The sequence below is a fragment of the Pezoporus flaviventris genome, unplaced genomic scaffold (genome assembly GCF_033815535.1).
Source record: "Pezoporus flaviventris isolate CSIRO_AGI_PZ_B2104156 unplaced genomic scaffold, CSIRO_AGI_Pfla_v1 ptg000036l, whole genome shotgun sequence".
NCBI classification, from domain to species: domain Eukaryota; kingdom Metazoa; phylum Chordata; class Aves; order Psittaciformes; family Psittacidae; genus Pezoporus; species Pezoporus flaviventris.
This window is the reverse complement of record NW_026892584.1, coordinates 6107733-6133555: the sequence shown is the minus strand read 5'-3', so window position 1 is coordinate 6133555 and position 25823 is coordinate 6107733. Positions and strand designations below refer to the sequence as shown.

At 41.3% G+C, this 25823-nt stretch overlaps 2 protein-coding genes across 4 annotated transcripts in view; both read right to left on the bottom strand.

Annotated features, from left to right (window-relative positions):
• RPL27A (ribosomal protein L27a) overlaps window positions 1-25823 on the bottom strand; it is a 230984-nt gene that overhangs the window by 128544 nt on the left and 76617 nt on the right. The gene's annotated exons all lie outside the window — the stretch shown is intronic.
• Window positions 1-25823, bottom strand: part of DENND2B (DENN domain containing 2B) — a 180308-nt gene that overhangs the window by 122638 nt on the left and 31847 nt on the right. For 2 of the 3 annotated variants that reach the window (XM_061462955.1, XM_061462953.1), the window contains exon 2: window positions 17506-17593. The gene's annotated coding sequence lies outside the window, so the exon portion shown is untranslated. Of the gene's footprint in view, window positions 1-16848; window positions 17104-17505; window positions 17594-25823 lie in introns of those variants that run through there. The other variant, XM_061462954.1, reaches the window with a different exon arrangement.

Here is a 25823-nt window from a genome sequence, read left to right as displayed (position 1 = left end):
AGAACTATCGGAGAGAGCTATCAAATTAGTCAGCATAATCTACTTTTTACCTTTAAACTCCTTTCCTTCCTTGCTGGTTTATCATGATCAGAATCATTGACCTGCATTTTTCCTCTTCTGCAACACTTATACTGTATTTGACATTTCCAAGCACATCATAGAAGTTCTGTCCTTAAAGGTTTGCTGCTGTTGCTATTTTCATATGCCTTTTATTCTACTATTACTTCTTTGCCTCCGGGGCCAATCTTCTCCATCAGATCAGCAATATTTACCACCCCCTTTTACACTCTCTTGGGAATGAAGACAGAGCATAATTTGGTTTCTGCATATTCTGTACTGTCATTAGTAACTAAAACATTCTTCTCATGCTAACTATCCTACCTATCCCACGCCTCTTTCCTACTTCTGTTTGTACAAATTTTGGGGGGAAAAATAGTCAAAAATAACTTTGTTTTGTTTTACTATCCTTCGGAGTGTCTAAACCAACTTCACCTTTGGCAGTCCTCACTTTGTCTTTATGCTGCTTGAGCTGAAAAATTCACCTTTATTTCCCCATGAATTTTTCTGTCCTTTCACTATAGGCCTTTCCTCTTTCTTCTCTGCGGCTTTTCCTTGGGACACCAATCCTTGGTGGCTCTAGAGTCCATAACTTCAGGAAATTCCAGGCCTACTTCATGTTTAGGCACCTATCCAAATCAGCTCAGCTTGTGCTACTAACTAGCTGCTATAACTCTACCACAATTTGCTCTTTAAAATAAGAAAACTTGTTACACCACTATTTTTAATTCTTCCCATTTATTTTAAAATAAGAGTGACTGAACTTTTGAAAGAGAGAATTCTATTTGGCCAAAGCTCCTTCATCTCCTTATTAATTAGCAAAATCAAAGCAAAACCAACGTTCTCTAGTTAGTTAAGTGCTGAAGAAATTCCTAGACATCAATAAACATGTGGGTCCTGTATTATTAGCACTTTTTTTCTCCTATTTTGCTGCAAAGATGATGCACAAACCACAATAAATCAGTATTTTCTGAAGAATCTTTCTCAATATCAGAATCTGTGCTCATAATTGTAGTATTAACTGAAAATCAAAGAGAAAAATTCTGTTTCCAGATGCTTAGACTAAATGCAGACTAACTCAGCTGATTTCAGTATAGGTAGATTGAATTCCATTGGTGAGACAGCATGAAACAATTCACTCGTTGACTTTGGCTGGGATGGGCGACAACACCCCTTTCAGCACAACAGGGGAACAGGCAATTCTCTGCAGAGGTGGGCCAGCACACTTCAACAGAGTCCAATAGACAAGCGGTCATTTACCTTTCTTTGCCCAGTATGTGCAAGGACACTGTCAGCAAACTGGTCAAAATGAGCTGTTTGTATTGCCCCCAACTTTCTGCTTCTTTCTGGTGCAACTCAGCTGGTTTTAAAAAAACTTGCCATGTCTCAGCTTTTGCACCAAGCTCCACACACTGTTACTTAGAAAATAACTTTCATTATCTCAAAGAAAAAAGCTGACAATTCTATGCTTTAAATCTATGACCCAGCAAAACCAGCAAGAATGTAGAGAGGCATAAATATATCCTTAAAAAAGAATTTACATTTTCTCAGCCAAAGCTATAGGAGGTCAGCATCTTTAGATATCACAGAGACACAATAAATAAATAATTTGTTTTTAAATTAAGTTTTTGGTTATTAGATGTAAAAATCATACCTCAATCTTTTTGTCTTAGCCTTTCTTTTTACATCTCATTTTTATTTCTGTCAGCATGATAACATAATCCACCTAAGAGGTCTAAAACTAAATGGGTTTTAAGCAGTGGGTGAAATTACAGTGTGTTAGCTGACAGGAGGTTTTGGCTCCTTCATCTTTAAGCATCTATTTCTCAGCTGCTGTTTCTCTGCAGCAGGGGCTAGAAAGGTTACAGACTTTAGACCAAGGCTCCTAATTTCCTAATACATGCATCTTAAGCACCTTTTAATTTGTTTGTTTCTTTGATAAACACATTATTGTCATCACCTCTGGATAATTACATGAATAACGAAAAACTGAGGTAAAGCAGAAATACAGCTGTGATACCTCTGAGCATTTGACAGTTCTCCTTCGGCCAAATATAAAGCTACTTTTAACATGCAAACTGCAGACAACAGTTACTAACCTGTTTCTTTTAAAAAATATGTTCTTCTTATGGCATATACTCCACAGCCATCTCCAGCACATGAGGATTTTTATTTGAACAATCTGAACAGTGAAAGAATGAAAGCTTATAAAATACATATCCTTGTCTATGTTGCAAATAGCACAATTCCAAGACAGAGACTAACACTGAAATATAATCCAGGAGCTGTGCTTCCATTCATAAACTGTTCCATTTGAACAGAGTCTGGAATGAATTTTATCCTCATGTTCAACCAGAGAGCCACAATTAATTATAGTGCTGCAATTTTCAGTTTCAAAACCATGTCCCTGTCAAGTTCAATGGAGATTAGAAGACTTCTCAAAAAGGATTATCCCATACAAACAAAATGCAGCAGATTCACACTGCCCAGAGACAAAAAGAAGCAAGTCCAGTTATTATATACCATGTGACTCAAAGAAAAGGAAACCTGCTGCATACACACAGCTTCAACTGTTTGAACTGGAAAGGCATCAGAAAGGTCTTTTCTTTAGTAACAGCGTAAGTGTGATCTCAAATGTACTTCAGCTCCACCCCTAACTAGACTATACAGCAGGCTAACTCTATTACTCCTGTGTAATATCATGGTAATGCTCCCTGACAACTTCAAACCCCAAAATAAATAACCAGTGCTTCCCATTCACTGCATATTCTGCAGCTAAGACACGCCACAAAGGTACAGGAATATTTACACCAGTTAAATTTTCAGAGCTGTCTCAGATTGCTTCCCAAGGCTCTTTAGGGAGTCACTACCCTCTGATGTTCAAATTGAAGTGAAATTGGGATCCAACAGCACTAGCCAGTATGACCAATTTTAGTCTATAGGCTCACTGCTTTTTGCAACATTTGTCTCCAGTTTTCCACATTGTCTTAAAATATTTCTCTGTAAAAACACTGCACAAGAAATTTCAACAGAGCTAACAAAGTTTCCATCAATAGATATCTGCATACAGCAAGATGAGAGAAGCATCTGATACCAGGATACCACAAACCAAAAGCAATTTAAATAACTAAAGCAAAACCCCCATCAACTCCTGGGCTAGTGTAATTCTCGTCTCTGGGAGGAGGAAAGGAAGAAAATAAAATAAAAGGCACAAACCCTTTAAAATTGGTAACACGGTCCTTCACCCCAAGGATGAAATGCAGCAATTCAATCTGTGATATAACAGATTTCTAAATATTCATTTTAATCAGAAAGCTATTGCATTAGAAATTTCTAACTTGGTCAGGATATAGAATCATAGAATGACTTAGGTTGGAAAAGACCATAAGATCATCTATTTCCAACCCCCTGTCATGGGCAGAGACACCTCTCACTAGACTATGGCACCCAAGACACTGTCACCACAAATCAGCTTTTCACAGTTAGTAGAAACTGGACTAAAGTTAACATAAACCTTTAAATGAAGTCAACTGAAATTACACCAGCCATCGCGTACAGAATCGTTCTACAGTTACATTTATTAATATGTTAACTATTGGCCAAACTTTCACACGCCAGTAAAAAGCTTTCCTTCTGATAAGTTAACACACATTTTGCCCAGTGTAAAACCACCACTCTGTCTCTTTTGCATGGCATTCTTACTTTTTATATATTTAGTCACCTAATAACATGTACAGTGAGTGGATCAGTCTAGATCCCTTCATGTCTTCAAACTCTCTGACTGTCACTGGGAAATTGCTTTACAGGGTGGATGACATTTTAAAATGAATTCTGCTTTGACTAACGTTGCTGTATAATACCTTCTTAAAACTCAGCTCTGAGTGGCTTTGTGACCAAGGTGAGAAATGTTTTTTAGCAGAGCAGCTATAGCTAGCAGGAGAAGTTTCACCATCTATTTTGGAAGGCAATATGCCAAAAGAACTGTGGTGCATTTTCATTCACCTCTTGGCTACTGCTTCTTCCAGAATTTCTGTCCAAAGACAGCCAAGACCAAGTTCTATGAATCATAGGTTAAATGAGATCTAATTATTCAATTATTTTTAAAGCTTTTCCTTATTTCTTCACAGCCTTACAAACCACTTATCCTCCAGGACATTTGTCCTCATGTCTTTCCCACAACTGGAAGTGCAGTCAATTTCTTTCTCATCCATGAACAGCTTCCAGATTGAGAACTGAATACAATATCCCTCATAGACCCTTTGAATATATCCTTTTTTATGTAGGGATAAAGGAAGAAGAAAAATCTGTATAGTCACCTACTCATAGACACAGTTTTCCGAGACCTGATCTGCTGCTTTACGTACATCACAGATCATTCTGTTGTCTGTACAACAGCACTTATCTATTGCCTCTAATCTAAGGGTAAGTTAGCTTCCTCACAAAGACACGTGTCACATTTACCTGAGTATCTAGAATTGTTAATATAGCCTCAGATATGAAACTGCAAATATATGTTCCACTCAGCTATGTTTATGTACGGGAGACTTAGAACTGAACTGTAAAACACAAACTGCTTCAAAAAGTGTGTTAATTGGAAGGTTTTGATGATGGGGAAAAATACAATCTCTCTCAACTGCCATTCTACTGAACAACCCCCTGATTTTATACGGTGCAGATGCTCCGCCCTTACCCTTTTACTCTCTTCACCTTCTTTTTTTTTTTTCCTCCATCTCTTATTGTTTTCTTCTTACTGCTCTTCAGTTTCACAACTGAAGGAATGCTGCTCAAAGCCCCACAACTCCACATGGATTCATTTTGCCTTCACCGAGCCAGGTTCCGCACAGCTCAGAAGGACTTGGTTTCAATTTCTCTTTCCGTCTAAAATGCAAACTGTTTACATTTCTCACTGTACAGAAATGGCTACATAGTTACAGACCTGAAAAGAAAATTTTCTATCCAGAAAAAGTGTATTAAATTCCATGTGACAGATGACTTTAGAAAGCATTTGAAGATACAGTATTTTAGCTCACAGGGAACACAGAGTATGCAAACAGAAACACCTTGCAAAGGTGCTTACGGGATTTGAGTTCTGCTTTCAGGGCACTGAACACGTCAACATTTCTGGAAATCAGTAGGAGCTCAGGGCTTTTGAGAACATTGTTCTCCATCCCCAAAAACACAGTTGAGGAGATTTCCAGGTATCTATTTAGTGGAAATGCCACATACATCAACAAACAAACAAATTGATTTTTATTTCAATGGAATTTCAAACTGCTTCTTACAACTGTAAAATTCTCTTGTGCGATCAAGTGCTCAAATACATCAGAAAACTGACCCTGACACACAGGGCACTTGTGAATTTGAAGAATGGTTTTGCCTCCAAATTGTGTCATCACATTTAGGCTATTCTCTGGCTACTATAGAATATATTCCTACAGGGACTAAGAGGCCTAGCATTACAGCATCAAGAACATGAATTCTCCATCTTACTTCTTGTGAGTCCCACCATATTTGCTTTGGCTGCTACTACATCAGTACAAAGAAAACGTCTCTCATGATAATGTTGTCTGTTTTCTCCCTGTATGATTACTCTCAAAATAATTCAATATTTAATAGTATAATATCAATTTACAATTCCTAACTACCCAGGCAACAGTGATCCCTCAATTCCTAAGGCATATGACTCAGTCACTTATATGGTAATACTGCCTGGGCCTCAAGCTCATTTTTCAGGGGGCAGATTTTAAAGGCACAATAAAAATTCCAAACTAGAATGCAGATAACTAAGAGATGAAGCACTTTTTCACAGTTCTAAGAAGCTGGTTTTCCACTTCCCTGCCTGCACTGCCTTCAGGAATGTGCTGGCTCCAGAAACACAACAGAAATGCAAACTTCCCATTGAGATACAGGATAGACAGATTTTCCAAGTACTACATTTTTAGCCACAGATTTCTGATAGGACTGGGAGAATTGAGCAAATGGATATGCACTGATTCCTTCTTCCTTCCTTTTAACCCAAAGGAGAATTAATGGTTCTTCAAAATCTAAACATATCTTTCGAATACCTACAGCTAGAAAAAAGCAGTATTCCACCCAATTCAATAGCAATGCTTATCAAGCCTGATTTTTATTAACTCAGATATTATTACACCCCCTACCTCAGAAACTTAGATTAGGATTTAGCATACTTAACACTACACAAACAAAAAGAAAAAAAAAATTACAATCTTGAGTAGTTTCTCTTCAAACATTTTGGCAACCTGAGTTTGCTATGACGTTTCCAGTTTCTCACAGTGCCACTGCATCTCAGAAAGGTTCAATGGAAGAGGTAACTTGTTGAGACTGTTACTGGGAGAAGAAAACTTCACCTCCAGTAAACATGACCCAACTAACGCTTCCTTTTGCTGTAGTTTTGTAAAGAATATACAGCGCGATTGGTAATGCTGCATACCACTGCCACCAGCTGCCCTTTAGCTCACAGAGGTTCCGCTTGCAAGGCTCCCCATGGCTGGGTCTGTCTTTGCTCTGGTGACTGCCTCCTCTCTGATGTCTGACTGAAGTCCTGGAAGCCTAGTGTCAGTCAGGCTACCCATGAAGTTCACCCAGTACGAAAGCTGTTTTGAAATCATTTTGATTGACTGTCCTCAAATGATGCCGTTTCTACTTTCAACACCATAGACATAGCAGAATCTTAAACCTTGCAGAGAAATGCTTAAGCATCCCCTTAATCCCTTAAATTCATTAGGCATCTCCTTCCTTTTCTTAATACGTCTTTTTTTCCCTCTATCTCAAAATAGAGAAATGTTTTTGCTTAAAAATGTAAACCAAAAGGTATTTCTTCACAAAATGCCCAGTGAAGCTGAGGTACACAGCACTCTGAGAGCAAGCACATTTCCATTCATTGTCTTTTATTATCTTACTGGCTATACTTGATCAGCCATAAAGATGATCTGTTGCCTCTCTCTGCCATGGCTCCCATGGAAATCAGGACAGTAGACATTTGCCACTAGTACATGTAAAAAAATGTCTTTATGAGGTATATCCTGATTTCTTTTGCTTCAGTTTCCCCTTCTGCACCTAGCAGACACAAGCTATAAAATGGGATTCACATGTTTTATTTGGCAGTTTTGTCTAGAATTTCCAACAATGCTTAAAAAAAGCATTGACTTGATTTATAGCAGTAACCACATAAATAACACTTACATTTATTACTCAGTGGTTTAAAATAAATACATTCACCTATGTTTGTTTCAGTCAAAGTCATTACCTTTGAGTTTGTGATGACACCACTGTGACACCACAAACAACAGTGTACTAGTAAGCAGCTGAAGCATCACCATTTCCTACCTGGGAGAAAATACTGGAAATTACAGGAAATTACAGGGAGTTACCCAGTACTGCCTGTGCACAGGCTTGCTTCAGTCCAATGAGGTGGTCAGCCCCAGGACATAGACTTGAACCAATGCCTTTACTCTCCTGGAAACCTCTATTGGCCAAAGTTAGAATCCCCTAAACAAATGTTCCTACCTGGTTTGGAGATAAAATGCTCCTGGTGAGTTTTACTACTTTGAATCAGCTAATACAGATAGCTGAGGAGAGCAGCAATTCATAAATACATGTTCACACACAGAGCAATTAGCTGAACTGCACAGGAGTGGCGTGTAACACCAGGATTCAGCCTCATGACCTTCTGATACAGAGCCCCGGGGTCTGTAACTTCAGCAAAAAACCACAACTCCATTACCTGCCGGTATGAGCAAAGCTGTGTCCTGTGTGCAGTTCCCTGTAGAGATGGACTGAATGCCTGAAAGCAGATCTGATTCTATCTAGGAAAGGGCAATCATGTTATACTTCACAAAGCTCAGGAGCCCTCCTCATTTTCTCATTTATGTCATATTATCCAATTTAGTCAACTAGCATTTCCCTTCTTTTATGTCCCCTGCATAAGAGGGGCAAATGTATTAAAGACCCTGCTAGATTTCAAGATTGATACATTCCTGACAGAAAAAGCTATTTGCATGTCTATAATTTTATCCTTTTTCCCAATTTCACATATAAACATGATTTGACATACAACATATTATAGATTACCTGCAAGTAACAAACAGTTGCAGATTGAAGTTACTGAACCCTAGAAGATAAAGCAAAGGGAGGCATTAGTTGACTATAAATTAAATGCTCCTGCTTTTCCTTTTTTGTTGTTTTGTGGTTTGTTTGTTGCGTTGTTTTTTTTTTTTTGGTTGGGGGGGGGTGTGTGTGTTTTGTGGGTTTGGTTTTTTTTTATTAACTGCAATAGAACAAGGGTGACTGCTTAACCCCACAAGTTCAGCCCCTGCCAAATACCTATCTGAATATCTGTAACCCTTCTGCAAAAAGAAAACATTTGATTCAAGGTGGCCCAAGCCCATCCTGCAACAGTCAAAACACTGGTGCTTCTGCTCCATTCCCCAAAACTTCAGTCTGACCTTTAGAATTTCCTTGCCCACTGAAACAGTAACTAGAACTTCATAACAAATGCAAAAAGGTATTAATTTGTCACTGCTTCAGCCCCATACAGGAGGCACTGCAAATTACAGAGGAACGCAACCAGTTCTAGCTCGCTGGTTCACATACAAAGAGCAGCATCAGTCAGTAACAGAGCTGGAAGAATAATTTTCTGTTCTTATCTGCATGCTTTCCTGACTAAGGCCAGCAGGGGATTTGCTGAGGGATTTGCTAATAAAACACAGCTTTGTCACATTTGTCAGCCCTGAGGCTGCCATGGAAACATAACTGATGTGACAACCATTAATAAGCCACTGTCACAAGGGCAACCTGTTCAAGCCAACAGATTTGCTGCTCCTGTTCAGCAGTAGGCAGCAGCGGAAAAGTCTAGCAGACTCTCAGATCACTCGTTGCCACTAGTGTTGTGGACTGGGTTTTTGGGGGGCGCATCACGGGTCCATGTTACTGAAAAAATATTTTAATGGCTTGGATGGTCTGCCTTTAAGTCAGACTGTAAGCAGATGTTGAAATAAGTGTTATGCTGAGCCAGAAGTCTGAGTTCTGACTTTTCTCCTCTTCTGCCCACCTTACAGGAAGCAAACCACTCAGCCAGAAGAACAATTACCTTTTAATTAGGTTTTATTTCCTTTTTCACAGATATTCAGCTGCACTTTTCCTGTTCTACATTCTTCTTCCAATCTATTCCTAGCATCTCCCTTTTCTGTGCAAGCACATAAGCAGCCAACTGTTCCCTCTCTGCAAGCAACAGGTTTTTCCTTTTCTCGTGACAAATCCATTTTTAATAGCAAACACTTTAACACTTCCATAAACCAGCATACCATTTGACACCAATACAGGCAGAAGGAACTCATCCTTCTCAGAACCAGTGGCAGCTCACTTGTGGAGTCTTTCCTGTCACTGTGTCCCCAGGGGAACATGTGACACCAGACCTCAGAAGACAGTAAGTCCATTTGCATTGCTACTGGAGGCAAGGCCATACACCTCATTATGTGTAAATGTCAAAATCACATTACACACCTGATACAACTCAGCAAGAGGCTGATGCATGAGAGAGCTTTGTGTAATGCAGCCTAGTTTTGCACATGGAAATTTTATTGAGGTGGGGAAAGAGGAATACAGCCATTTGTTCAGGATTGCAAGACAACAGGCTGAGGACCAGAGCAGCCACTGAATAACACCTGAAATCTCCACATAAATGACCACTCTGCTCTCAAGTCTGTCATATCCAGAACATGAACTGCATAGATTTTCTAGAAAAATCATGGGAACCTTTAGCATCTTTCCACTGGCTTCATCTTCCTCTCCCTGAGGATCTGGCTATACTTTTAGAACAGGTAGATATACCCACATTATCAAAGCCATCAGTGCTACAGGCACAGGAACTGCACTGGGATCTGCCAACAAGGTGCCTCAGCTGATGATCTCAGGCTGCCTCTTGGACACCCTCTTCTTCCAGATGGTCATAAATCCCCAGAAAACATTCTGTGCTATTGTAATACACAGCATCAAGTCATGTTTACATTTGTTTTCTACTGTCCATGCATGTCAGCCAATAGTAAATAGAATGCAGCAGGGGTCTCAGCTCTTGATGTGTCTCAGCAGAAAACTGGATAATGTCTCCATAGGAGAGGAAAGAGAATCCTAATGCACATGCCAGATTTGACAGTATATTATGCTATCCACTGAGTCTGACATAGAAGATATTATAAGCCTCTGATAGGGTCCCCTGTACAGACAGCTTGTATAGCAGCCTTCTTATCACACACAAAGAGCTCCAAACCCATAGACATGAAGTGAGCTTTCTAAATGCATTAAGATTCAACTTCTGCTTTCACTCAGTCTTTACACAAAACAAGTCTCATTTATGGGAAGACTTCTGTTGAAACAGGAACCTGGGCTCAAATGCTAGATAGAAAAACTCTCACTCCTCACTCTCTTAGTTACAGAGGAGGATGAATGCAGCACATGGCAACAGGCAGGGTCTGTGAGCACCTCAGCTCTGCATGAACTTTGGGACCACCTTCTGCTTGCCTCAACAGCAGCTCCAGCTTGGCTCAAGGGGACAGCTGACCACCCTTGAGGACACAAACTCTCTGAGCTGAAAAACAGTCTTCCTCAATGACTAGGGGGGAGTTTAGATTTTTGCCTTGTGCCCCCCTCTTTGTTCTCCCTTTGCTTCTGTGACCCCTGCCACCCAGAGCAACCCTAGCAGGTGCAGCAACCCAAGCAGGTGCAGAGGCAACAGTGCTATGAAAGCAGGTGGCATTTTTACAGTGTCATGGCAGAGGAGACAGAAGACCTAAATGGATCATCTTATGCAGCTCCAGGGAGAGGACTGGCTCTCTGTCTCCACTAAAGCCTCAGATCAGGGAAAGAGAGCTGTGCTTCAGCTGCCCAGGCTGGGAGCAAGGTCATGCTTACCAGTGGCACACAAGGGCAGTGCTTTCCACAGCAAACAAAAGGGGTGGCCAGACAGCATGTCCCGAGGTGATACTGCCCCACTTGCAACCTACTGTCATCTGCTGCTGCTAATAAAAAGAGCATTGAAAAAACAATGTTTTCCCTTAGGTATTCATACATTCCCAAAAGTCATTGTGGTGCATCAAGCACGAATGTAGCAGGGTCAGTACAATGGTGAAATTGTAGTGGACTGTAGTGATAGGACAAGGGGTAACAGGTTAAAAGTTAAACAGGGGAAGTTTAGATTGGATATAAGGAGGAAATTCTTTCCTGTTAGGGTGGTGAAGCACTGGAATGGGTTGCCCAGGGAGGCTGTGAATGCTCCATCCCTGGCGGTGTTCAAGGCCAGGTTGAACAGAGCCCTGGGTGACATGGTTTAGTGTGAGGTGTCCCTGCCCATGGCAGGGGGGTTGGAACTAGATGACCTTAAGGTCCTTTCCAACCCTAACTATTCTATGGTTCTATGAAACCCAGTCTGATGCACAGTGGAGCAGCTCTAATCCAGCGCATCAGCTTCCCTCTGAAACCAACTTGACTCTCCAAAATACACACCAGAATGAATCACTTGAAATTATTTTTCAGGTGGGTTTCTGAAGACTGAGCTGCAATATGTCCCCTGCCCTGCAACGTGCTAGGAAACTCCCGAAAGCTCTCCCAGGAACTGCCACAGGCTTAGCTTCTCAGCTTCTCGCCTCCCCCAACACGGGTTTGAACATGTTGACAGCAGAGTGCTATGAAAACGGGTTTGTCCCATACAAATCTTCTGGATAAACAGGATTGTGCTCTACATCAGAGACTTTTCTTTGCAAATTCAGTCAGTACTTTCTTGGCTTGCCACTCTTGACAACTCAGTCATAAAATAGCTCTCTGGAATACACTGTTCAAATTAATCAGCTGCCAGCTATTCTCCTTTTAAAACTAATAATAGAAGGTCTGCATGTGCCTGTGAGAGACTGAAACATGGGAATGCAAATTGTGCAGCTGCAAATATTTCCATACTGCTGCAGCTCTCAAATTGCTTTTTGCTCTCTACAAAGAAGGCATGAAATAGCATTGCAGGGTGCAGATTTTGCACTGTCAAAACTGTCCAACTGTCCTCAGCATGTCCATAATGTGATAAATGCTTAATGATGCCTTTTAACTTTCAAGCATGCTTTAAAGGGAAGAGGGGTGTTCTGGTCATAAAACAACAAGCTCAGCTTGACCAGGAGCACAGATAATTTGATGGCTTATATCCTTTGGATGGCAGCTGTGCAAGGGATGCCAAATTGGTCTCTTGCCATTGACAGAAGTTTTAGCCTCTGATTTATCTTCTTATCATCAAGCTGCAACAGAATGGGAAAAAAGTTCCAAGGAGGGAGCATGGCCTCTTGCAGGATGGGGAAACAGTACTTTTTTGAATAGCCCCTTAGATTACAGCAGTTTGGCTCCAAGTGGGCAGAGAGGATTAAGGTTACATGAGGCTTGAACTAAGACTGAGAGCTGGCACTAGAGGAAAGCCAACTATGGAACACTCCTCTAACTGCTTAGGGGACTCATGTTGTCATGTGAAACTGTGGAACAACCTGGAGGCTCTGTTCATAAAGTGCTCAGGGTGGAAGCATCTTTACAAAGCCCAGTGAAGGAACAAGAGCTGCACCTGCCTCTTCCAGGCCTGTCTGCAGCTAGTACCATCAGGGGACTTTGCCTTTACCAGCAGTACATTCATTTCCAGCCTGAAAAATATTTTTAAAAGCCTCTCAGGCTTTTAAGAGAAAGAAGAAGTTTAAATCCCAGACCGGAAGCCTTAATTATAATGGATTTGTGTGAAAGTTGCCAGATCTCTCCCTGCTCTGTGATTAGGGCTGTGCCAAGAGTCTGTTTTGTGTCACATTAGCAACTGTGTTAAGTTCAGCAAAGTAACTAGGTCAAAGATGCAAAGGCAGAACACAGATCACTGATTAGCACCAATGATAGCCTGCGCTGCAGATCAGAATGACAGTGCAATCATTTCAAGGGTCTTGCTGTAATTAAAGGTAGCTGCAAATATTCAGTGTGAGCTTCTGAGAACAAATTTTTTGCATGTCACATTTTACACTTTGAAAAGTCATTCAGAGTTACCATGACCAGAAAACAACACTAGAGGAAACAACTATGACAACTAACTGTTCATACAGTTGGAATTGAAATTAACTTACAGAAAATAAGGAAATATTTGAGCATCCTCCTGAGCACCTCTTCTAAATATGCAATACCTTTGTTTTCAGTCAATGAATTCCATCTATTGTGAAAATCAGATTACAAATGGAGAATACTGATCTCACGTGCAAGAATTTAATGGTACGTGAGTCCACAGCTGTAATACCAAGTGCCCTGAAGAAAACCCAAGCTTCAAAGAAAAGAGCAGAAACAGAGACAACTACAGTGTTTTTCCAGTCTCTCTCAAACTTTCCCTGAGAGGGAAGAAAAACTGAAGAGACTGGAGTTATTTAAAGAAGGGAGTAAGAGCAGAAATAACTGTTGAATTATAATGTAGTCAGTCCTAGGCTTGTAGGTAGCCCCAGCTCACTTGCAAACAAAGCAGTGTATTTCCAAGTAATAAAGACAAACATGTCAACAAAGCAATTGACCTGGAACTCACAGCAACAGGCAACACTGAAACATACACTATCAACCTATGGATAGAGGGAGTACAAGCAGTTATACAAAATATGATCTTATGCAAGATAAAACAAGCAGTTAAAACACTGTAACTCAGAATACAAAAATTACTCATTAGATAAGAGTCATGGAATCATAGAATAATTGGCATTGGAAAGGACCTTAAGATCATCTAGTTCCAACTCCCCTGCCATGGCCAGGAACACCACACACTAAACCATGTCATCCAAGACTCCATTAAACCTGGCTTTGAACACTGACAGGGATGGAGCAGCCACAACTTCTTTCAGCAACCTGTGCCAGTGGCTCACCACACTCACAGTAAAGAACTTCAAATCAAGGAGAGAGAACAAAAGGAGATTTCTACTATGCCTTTTCACTTTCATTCTAAGTGCAATGAGACAAGGCCAAACTAATCCTATCAAAAAAAACACATTAATCTCTTTAAAAAACTCACAACCACTGACTATCCCCAGATACGATGCAGGCATACAGCCACTGTCAGAAATATGCAGGGGACCAACAAGGAGATTTGTGTCAGGACAACAACATAAAGCAACTCTGTGAGATACAGAAATGAATGCACTTATAAAGTGACAGCTACAGCAGGCTGAAAATACTGAGCATAGGACCTGTCCACAGGAGCTGTGTGGAGCACAGAGCCACTACAACTGCACACACTACTGCGAGAGCTCCACATGCATTACCAGGTTTAGCAGCAGCTTTCTGGAATTGCTTACTCCCTTAATGGATCAAGAAACAATGTGCCAATGCCTGTGTGCTGCTGCTTAACTTTATGCCCAACCATAGTAAGTCAGCTATAAGATATCTTGTTATGAATGCAGTTATAAATATATTATGATTTATTGCTTTCATCTATCTATTTCCTAATGGTGAGGCATACATAGTATATAACACGTGAAACCTTCATTTGAAATTCATTCCAAATTCATTAATTCATAATGCCAGGACATATGGAAATTATACTAAAGAACTATGCAAATGATGCCTTGTAGCACTTTTCAAAGTAATGGGTAAATACTGCAACGCAGACCATTAAAGAAAACGCCATTCAGCCAGGAACACTGAGACAGAAGTCACCAAGCTTCCCACTGCACCGCAACACTCAACAGATAAACGGCTAAAGGCAACTGTTGCCATTGGGATGCCCAATTTGCAACACCTGGCAGAGGCTTCTCAGGCTTCTCATGCTGACATCTGTAAAATGCAAGCACTAAAAAGTTATGATTTTGAAAATCATGATCTTTGTCTCAGAAATTTCAAGGACAAATAACATTTTCCCACAAATGAGCCTTAAACTTGGGTAATCGTCACAGTGTTCTTCCTTACAGAGGGGGATAGTTTGAATTAAAATGCCAGCTTCACAGATCTTCATTTCTAGTAAAAAATGGCACAAGGATATCTTATTAAACTGCTCCAAACTGTTAAATGGATTAAGTATTATTTTTCCTGTCACTTAACCAAGTTATTAATTGATTGTGAAGAACAGTATCTTATTCATAGGATCAAGTTGGTCAAATCTTGTAGGCAAGAGGGGGACACACAAAGTTAGACTGTGCTGACCAGCCCTCAGTTCTCAGATGACAGCTGACAGTTTTGTACGCAGGTTGTACAAAGACTGCCTGCTCCAGGACAGCCTGCTTCTCCCTCATGAGTGCTCTATGGCAGATCACAGCGATAACAGTGTTTTCCGCCCGAAGTCTTCCTGGAACTCCTCCCTGAAGCATAGCCAATACTGCCCTTTAATCAAGGAACAATTTGCACACACAGACACACACTCATAAACAACGGCCATTTGCAAGGAATGGAGGTGGAATAGAAGGATCTGACTTCCATTCACCGCACTCTCTCCCCCTCCTAGGACGATTTTAGGAGAAAGCAAAAATAAGCTTCACCACTATCTCCAGCATGTGTCAGCAGCCACACTGAAGCCAGTCAGCAGCGCCCGGCATTGTTTGGAGGAACACAAAAGACCTTCTGTTTGGAAAGTTCAAGAAAGAAAGCAGAGAGCCTGTGGCCTGGTCCTGCAGTCAACAGACTGAAACAGAGGTTCTCAGGCAGAGGCTGATCTGAAGCCTTTTGAAGTTGATGGGAGAGCTCCCATGGACTCCAGCAAGCTTTGGATCATGTCTGAAACACACACAAGTGAACAAAGCATCCCAAAAGCAGAAATGAGCATTTGCTAGAGAGGAGTTTAAACAGCATAGGGGTTAACTAATCTTTTCATCATGGTTATTGGTACAGTGGATTTTTGTGATGTTCAAGGAGGCAGGATTGTATGTATTTTCTACATCTTTTCATTATGACATAGCAGTTGTACATTAATACCTTGTAATTTTTCAGCTTAAAATACTGTGCATGCTACCCTAATGGTGAGCATTGAATACAGCAGTTAGCAAATGTCTCCAAGGAAAGAGGGAGGGGGAAAAAGACCATTCCAAACTGCTGAAATTATTACTTTTCTGCTTTCTTCCCATTCCCTCTCCCAAAAAGGCTGGTTTAAAGCTACGAAAAACACAGTCCAGGACTGAAAACCTTGTTAAGAAAAATGTTGCCAGCAACATCTATTCATAAGCAGCTGTTTGAGACAGAGCCCAACCCAGAAGAAACTCTAGCAGCACATTCTCCAAACAATTGCTAAAGGATCCCTAAGTGCATGGAGGTTCCAAATCCTCTACTTAATTATTGTGCAGTTAATTTCCTCATTAAAGATGCATATAGGGATAACCAAGAAGAAAGAAGAGTCTTCTGAACTCTGTAAAACTTCCATAATTATTTTCTTCTAGATAGGAGCAATTGTTGCAGTGCTTTTAAAGTTTGGTGCTAAGTCCTAAATGTCATTTTCTGGGAATTAATGTTAGAAACTTCCTTTAAGACTACCAAAACCAACAAAGCCAAATAACATTTCTTGCAGGCTTTGCACAAGATTCAACAAAGAGCCAAAGGGATTTTTATTATTTTTTTTTTCCTTCAAAAATGCAGGATGTTTCCTCTTTCCCTAGTTAATAGAATCCAACTGTTGCCGCATGACATCATTCGCAAGAGCTAGGGAATCCAAGCTCAGCTCGCTCAGGCACTCGGCTGGGAGTAAACACCACGGAAAGAAGAAAAAAACCAACAAACTTTAAAATGGGAGGAAACAACATTAAAGGCAATTTTTGTTACCTGAAATTTGGAGCACTTCTCCTTCCACTCCATTCTCAGATTTGTACTTCCCAGACAAAACTCTGCCTTACTACGTGAGGCAATCAGAAAACCAGTCGTTTAGCGTCTAATACCTGCTGCGCTTCCCACAACTCCTTCATATGACCTTTCGCAGCATTGACTCCAACTAATATGATTGCAGGGAACACAGACTGGCCAGGCCAGTTGTCATGGCGATATCTTTCTCTCTCTCTCTTTCCATGCGCGCGCGCATACACACACAGATTTAAACAATTCCGGGAGGCATCCACAAAACAGCATGCCTTTTCATCAGCTAAGTTTTTGAAGCATTCCTCCCCTCCCCCAAGCCCTCCCCAGAGTCAGCCCAGGAAGCTGAGCTTTGGTCAGGAATCGATTGTTGAAATTAGAGATATTGCCTTTTTTAAAAAAGAAAACCACCACAGAACTTGTACTTTCCTCCCCCCACCCCAGGAAGGAAAACAGAGACTTTCACTTGCCAAAGCTTTGAACTAAAAGCAAATCTATTGCATTCAAACCTGCGGGCTATTTGTCTTCACCCGACTTGTTATGAATTTGATATCTGAAAGTACTAAGGCTTTGCTGAAATACAGCCATGCAGATTACAAGAAACGCTGCTGGCACGGCCTGACTGCTTACCTCGCTGTTCTCCCAGTACCAGCCAGTGACTTAATTAGTACAGGTATTCATTGTGGTCATGCAGGACGTCCTGTACTCTTTCATGTTTCTGTAATTAAGAAGAAAAATACACAGGTCAGGAACACGTAACTCAAACAGACACCACCGCCCCCCCACCCCCAACCCCCTCCTCTATTTAGCAAGAAAACATAGATACATTTGGAAGTTTTCTCATACTGACTATACATTTACATGCCTCTAACCCAAAACCTAGTATCTCCCAGTTAAAGGGGAAACCCGTTTCAATGACGTCTGTGAATACAAGGACTGATTGATTTACCATATTCACTTGCACCATGGTTGCAAAACAAAACTTACTCCAAACATAAATAAAGACAGACAACATTTTTTCCTTGACAAAAAAAAAAAATCTAAATTAATCCCCAGTAACATCACATAGGGAAGCCTGGACTGATAAATCCAGAGAACAGAAAATACTTTCAAAAAAAGAAAGAACATCTAGTAAGGAAATTCAGTAAAAAGCATCTGGACTCAGAGGGACAGCACTGTGCCCAAAGATTTTACACTTTGAGAAACAGCTGGGAGACTCACACCTTAGAGGATTTAACCAGAGTCAGTCATTCAAAGTTTTAAAACTTCATAAAAGATACTAAAGGGACAGCATGACTGGTTTCTGCAAGGAGTAGTGTAAGCAACAGTCCCTCTAGTGGGCATGAAATTGCAAAGCTGACTATGCCATACCAAGCAGGAAATAAAGTTTTTCCTCTATCAACTGCTTCATTATGCTGTTATGATATTTCACCCCTGCATTAAAAACCTAACATAAAATTAGCATATGCAGCCCTTTATAGGTTATTTAAGGAGCTGAACACAGAAAATGTGTATGTACATTACATAACACAGATAGGTTTATACATGAGGAAATACAAAAGAGCTCCAACATATCACTCTTCTGGTTGTGATTGTAACGTGATAGAAAAAGTGAGATTAAAAAAATAGAAACTAGACAGTGAGATGGCAGAGATGTCTTACAGGAGCATCTGTGTCTCCATATAGCTATTATAAGGTATAAACTACACTGGAGCATATTATTGACTGAAAACTCCACACATACATGAGGTGTGCTTTACAGCTACCAAAAAGTGCATGCAGACTATTCACAGGTAGATGAATCTAAAAAGACAGCTACTCCAGCTGCCAAGAATCCAGAAGATGCTGAAATGTCATCACATGAAAGTTTTTCTAGACATGAAACCAGCACATGCTAAGCTTGCAAGTTCATGCCAAGTTCCCTTAAGAATGCACCAGTGAAATCCAGCAGAACCAAAGATGCCAAATATATGAATTTATGATACGTTTTTGTCTTGAAAAGTTTCCTATGGTGTACGACTTAGTTAAACGCATCACATGTTACAAGTGAGCACAGTTTCAGCAGTGTAACTGGGGAAAAGGGAGACGCGTAGCTCCTCCCAAGAGAGGAATGTTTTATGCTATATCACCTCAAACGAAGTGCTCAAAGATATGGAAGTAATAAAAAAAATAACAACCTAACAACCTAGGAACTGATCAACAGACAGGTGAAATAGCTGATCAGCCTCAGATTTTTCCATAGACACCGTTACTGATAGCATGTACTGAATGTCTGCATCACATCCCACTCCAGTTTATCACAAAGCTCTGTAGCACTTCATTAGGTGACCACATCCGCATATATGGCAAGGATCTCTGGGGAGCATGCAAGCTAGCGTTTATAAACAATCGAAAATACTCATTGCATTACATATATACTCAGTTACAGTTTAAAGTTCCAAACAAAACAAATGAAGTCATTAAAATATATTACACATGCACATATATGTAGGTACAAAGCACAGTAGTAAAGCTATGGCCCAAGCTTTGGTCCTGGGCAGGTTACTATCACAGAAGACCCCAGACAAGCACATTTCTATTCTAAGTCTCATGAATACACTCCTAATCAATTCCTTGCCAAAGGTGAAACACTCTGCTCAGACTGGCCCAGTGAAACAAGAACCATTCCCACTTTTTTCTCACTGGGCTTTTCCATAAGCACATCAACACCTCAGAACAAAACTTAGGATCAGGACGGAGTTTGGAATCATAAACAGAGGACATGATGAACAGCTGGTATTATGTTAATTACAGTGTCATGGCCTTACTACCATCAAAAAACGTTGGAATACATATCCTCATGCCCTCCAGGAGACAGACAATCCATTACTCACACATGGCTGATGTTTAGTTTCCTATTTCCAATACACTTCTCATTTCTGACTGGTTGAACACACTCCTTCCTATGCTCTGCAGTCACAAGTGCTGGATGCAGAAGCCATATGACGCATGCAGGAGTAGGCGTGCACTGCAAAGGGTGAGGGTGCAGTGAGAGTCCTTGCTCAGGCACACCTGGCATCTGCCCTTGAGACTGTAAAGTGAAATATGAGCCACTCTCAACACAAGCTGCTTGCTCCAAAATTCTTCACAGGATGCTTTCCAAATCAAGCAGCCACCATCAGCAACAAGAGAGGAAACAAAAAATCAGATTTGCTCCTAGCTGGCTCATGAAATTTTATCACTTTCAGTAGGTGAGAACACAACATCAGCTTTGGGATTTAAAAAGACAAAACCAGACATGAGGTACACACTAAGCTACTCACAACAAAAGCAGAAATCTCTGATGGGTGTAAACAGAGATTAACCACTGCACCAACTTGAGTAACATTTTCCTTTGCATTTTTTTTTAAGATAAAATCAAGTTACACACACAAATACTCTTATAAAATTCTTCACTATGGGGGTGGTGGGGCACTGGCACAGGTTGCCCAGAAAAGTTGTGGCTGCCCCATCCCTGGCAGTGTTTAAGGCCAGGTTGGATGGGGCTTTGAGCAACCTGCTGTACTGGAAGTGTCCTTGCTCTTGGCAGGGGGATGGAAAATAGATGATCATTAAAGGTCCCTTCCAACCCAAACCATGATTCTATGAAAATTATTTACAATTTTTCCCCTCCTCAAATAACTTTCTGCCCTTCAGAAGGGCTTCACGCCTTTCTCATAGATAACCTCCTTATTTCTCTTCCTCTTGCGTCATCTCTGCACCACAGTTACTGACCATCTTTCCAGTGACCTCAACAGATACCTGTCTGTTTGAACTTAGATAATTCAAGACTGAACAGCAAAAAGTGAAGGTTGAGTACCCTGTCCCAGTATGTTTTTAACCCAATACCATGGCAAAGCAAGTGCCTGCAGTTCCTACTGATCTCACTGGGAGAGGCAAAGCTATGCAGCAGCACTTCCTCGTCACCAGTCCATGACTTGCAGAGGTATGGAAATAAGGGAAAAGGCTCCAACCAGCTCATAACAGAAAACATGCCTGCACAAACCTGTGCTCTTTGCATTTGATTTAGAGGCCCAGCACTCCATACATAGGTGCATTCTGTGGGTGGGACAAGACGATGACATCCAGGACAGCAGCCACCATACTCTTTGAAGCAGTCCCATGAAGGCTACCAAGTTCTTTGAATTAACAGTGCACGGCACTGGCCTTTATTCTTAACACTCCTACATACCGCGTAAGAGCACAGCAATAAATCAAGTGGCACAAGAGAACACCTCAGGTCCCAAAAGCATCATTCTACTGAAGGGAATAAAACTTCCACCAACTTCAGTAGCACATTAACTTCGATTTTGCATCATGTTTTACTAGAACTGTACTTACTAGGACATAGTAATTAGCACTAAAGTATATCACAGCCCTGAAAACCACAGCAAAGGAGTTGACCCAATATATAACCCCCCCCCGCCAGTTGCAATGAGACTGCCCAGGTGTAGATTTAAGATCAGTCACCTATGAACTTGTTTTCTTCCCCCATTTCAGCATCAGATCCATTACTCACAGTATTTCCACAACTCTCTCTTCTAGCAGGAGAATTAAACATTTCCATGACCTGTTTAATAGCCCAATGAGGATCATGTTCGAAGCACTGCACTGATTTTACTAACCAGGAAAAAAAAAAAGTGTGTGTATATATATATATACACACACACACACACACACACTCTATGTATATAGGAAATGACTAACCATAGCTGTGTACTCTTTGTGTTGCTGCCAATCCCTTTATGGCCCAATATCCTATTTCAGTTTAATCTCATTCTGCAAATGAAAGCCTGCCATACTTGGGTCTGACCCTGACATCTCAACTGGGTGCAAGACAGCAATCTGCAAAAGTTGCTAAGTGAGTCAATGAAACTAAGAGTATATCTGTACCTGGGGGGTCTTGACAAGAAACTGACACACATTCAACTCCTGTGCAAACACTCATTCAGAAATAAAGTGGCTTAAATTTGTGGCTATTATTGGTTTAGGCCCTGATTCAGCAAAGCACTTAAACATTGACTTCAAAAGAACTTAAAAGTATGCCAAACGTGCTAGAATATTTTACCAAAGTGGTGCTTTAGTAATGTTGTATGTTTCAGAAGAGAGAGATTGAAAGAGTTTTTATTTGGCAATTAAATCTTTAAGACATTGTTTGGTGATACAACCGGGACACGGTCCCCATGCTAAACCTACTAATGAGGCTGAAAATCTGCTGAGCAATAAGATGAATAATTCCTTAATAAAACAACTTCAAACCTGAACGGTATGGAATTAACTCATGTAAATGTCTGGTTTGAGAATTATCCATTCCTATGGTCTGATTCATGACAGGAGACACATATTAGAGCTCACCCTGCTAGGAAAATGGTGCAAAGCCAAACCAGCCATACAAACAGGCTCTGGGCCCAGGCAGCCAATTCAGCCAGCCCTCAACATCCCAGAGCTGCAAACTGTGTCAGATGGCACCAGTCCAAGGCACAAGCCAAGCCATAGGGGTAACCAAAAGGTGGGAACCTCATGTAAATTAGTCTTTCTGCTTCTTAATTCTCCAGAGCCAGCCCTGTCTGCAACCCATCTGCGCTCCAGTCAACACCCTTCCTGTGCATGGCTGTGCTGTATCCCAGGCATGCCTGAATAGGAAAGACAGGAAGCTGTAGAACCAAAACTGGTGGAGGGGAGAAGCCCCAAGGGGGGGACTATTTGTCCTGCCTGGACAAAACAAGAAAGTTTTGCCCTTTATAGGTTTAGTCTCTTCCTATACCTTTTTTTTTTACTACATGTATCCCCATCAAGTGTGGATTTATGTTCCCAGAAATGGGGCAGATGAGACAAGCAGGCTTTCTCTCTGGGAGGTAGCCATATCAGGAGAGATGTCAGTGAGTTGTTTGAAATTCCACAGGAATTCCACAGGAATTGACCTTATGTAAATGTGAGATACCTCAGTCTGTCTTAGTTCACTACTGTTTCTTTTAAGTAAAAGCCAAAGAACAAGTTTCTGCTGCCCTCATTTACAGTACACATCCTGCGACACAAGATGCTACACATGGGACTAGAAGGCAACTTAAAAAACAGATCCCCTCACACCTGGAATTGCAATGCAAGCAGGACTCACAAGAATAGCTCTGGGAGGACTAAACCTGACCAACTGCTGCAAAGCTTTGACAATAGGGACTGAGGGGCAGAATCCTTCTCAGAGCACATGAATGATGGGAATACAGATCTTTTAAGCAAACCCCCACCTGAAGAGACAGTTTTCAAATTGCTGGCAAGGTAACCCTTCCTGTACTTGCTTTCAGGTCATGGGACAAAGATGCTGCTGCTGTCAGGAGCTATCTCTATTGTTACACTGGCTCTCCAGAGCTAATAAAGGTAGAAGGATCTCTTAGCAAAGCAGCAGACACAAGAACAGGTATATTCAATAATGCAGTCCTGGTTTCTGAAGCAGAACATGGGGGTTGGTTTTACCCCCCTGCAAAATAGCTTTTCACTTAAACTCAAAATGGAAAAGAAGAGGGCCTAAGGCTGAGCATCCAGTACAGTATCACTTTGTTTATATGAGCAAAACCACAACCAACAGCACTGAGCACTCTCTGAACTTCTAAATAAAGAAATAAATAATGACAACATGTTTTGTGATTCCTTTTGGTCTTCAGCTATGAAAGTTTACAGGAAGTTTATGCTACCCCCTTCTGACATGATAGATCTTATCTTCCAAGGACTGCTAGCCAAGAGACTAAGAAGAAAGTGTCAGCCTGATGTTCCTTTGGACAAAAAGCAGTGACTTATCTGTGCGCTAACTTCTGCAGTTGGCTCCCTTTATTTTAGTCATGACTTGAACCTCTAAGTTGGCCTGGAGACCCCACAAACTGCTGCTAATATGCTGAGTGATTGCTGTAAGCCCTGCTTAGCATCTCTGGGGAGGAAGGGTATTGCAAACACTAGCCCAGGACTACTCCCATCACCCACACCCCATCAAAATCAAAGCCAGCAACAGCATGTGTTTTCTTATGCATATAACAAGTTTGTCTTTCATGTTGTCATAACCATTACAGCAGGCAGATTTTCCAAGCAGCAGACAATAAAGCTATTTTCTTCTCTATTTTGGATAGAACAGATAAATAAAATATTGCTTTAAATATGCGCAGCTCTTTTCAGTCTTTCATTCATAGCCCTCAGTGTGCTCTGCAAAGCTGGGTAAATGCCATTCCTGTGTGGCTGCTTGGAAAAAGCAGTTAAGTGGCCATGGGCATGAGGCTGCACAGAGGCCCTCAGAAACAGTGTGATCAACTGGGTTTGGAGCACCATGCTCTGCTGCCTCCCCTGAGATCACAGTTAGGACCTGGAAGGTGGCTGGGGTCAGCTGAACTCCAAGGGACACGGGAAACAGCTGAAATTAAGCTTTCCTTCTAGCCAATTTCCAGTGCCATGGAGGAAATGAAAGTTAGTGACAGCAAAGTGAGTAGGATGAGCTTCTGCAAAACAAAAGAAATCCAAAACCAGACCACGAAGAGAGCTCAAAACCATTTTGTGAGCCCTGTGTTAGTTTCTCAGTACCTCAGTGCTTCCTGGGTTTAGCAATGGAGTGTGGTTCAGCGATGCCCAAATGAGCCACACCCATGATAACTGCAGAACTGGAAGCAGCACGGCCCCAGCAGCATCCAGTGTTCAAGCAGTGCTTGAACTAATGCAGCTGTATTTCTGAGGGAATGTTGTCATGCCTCCACACAGTGCCCCACTCCACTGCAGGGCTGTGCAGACCTCCCGGAGTCAGCTACAGGGCTCTTTGTGCAGAGCTCCATTGTGAGACACAGACATCCCCTGAGCAACATACTGCAGACCACAGAGGAAGCCAGTCCCAGTGCTGGGAATTCAGTGCTGGAGCTCCAGATGAATGCCTTAAAAGCAAGGTCATTCCTCTTTCTTTGGTTCTGTGTACTCTTCTGTACAAAGCTGGATGAAGCCTCTGAAAACAGCCCCACTTTCAAGGAAGGACTCTTCCAATACCCTCTTTTAGGCTGCTGGGGAATCACACACTTACCTGTCTCCTCTTCACCACTATGAGTAGAGGCTATTACTTAAGAAGAAATAAAAAAAAAAAAGAAAGAAAAAAATAAAAAAGGTACAGTCTGCTTTACTCTCATCAAAAGAGATGTCTCAGAGATAAGATTTTGCCTCTTGCCATGAAAAAGCATAATTTATTTTAATTAAAGTGTTTCCCATCTTAGAGACAAAAGAAAAGCAAGAATCAACAACTTTTTTACATCAAACTGAAAAGGGCGGAACTTGGGAAAGTACCAGTGGTTTTCTTCCAAGTCTGGGAAAACTATACAACTTATATAGGCCAGGACACTGCTACAGATATTTTTCCTTTAAAACACTGGATAAGGTCCATGTAGTCACATGACATTCCCCATTGCTATGTACATTGCTTTAAGGGGATGGACAACTCACACCCTGGAACTGCTGCTGCTTGCTGTTCATTCCATGAAAATGGTGAAATCCCACAACACAGGCCAAGTGTTTGCCATTTAGTGTGCAAAGACCACACACCACAAAGTCTGCAAAAGACCTTGCAGCCAGTGAAGGAGTGCTAGCCAAAGCTCTGCTAAAAGTCTTGATTTCTAGCTAACCCCTAACCTGGCTTGCAACAGCATGTGCACTGAACACTGCACTAACCTCTCTGTCTAAACACCACAGTGGGACCACACTTCTACAGGCACTGGCCATTCACAATTTATCACAGAATCATGGAATGGTTTGGGTTGGAAGGGACCTTAAAGATCATCTGGTTCCAACCCCCCTTCCGTGGGCAGGGACACCTTCCACTAGAGCAGGTTGCTCAAAGCCCCATCCAACCTGGTCTTGAACACTGCCAGGGATGGGGTCGAGATTTAAATATGTACTTTATGGCTGTTACCCTTGCAATT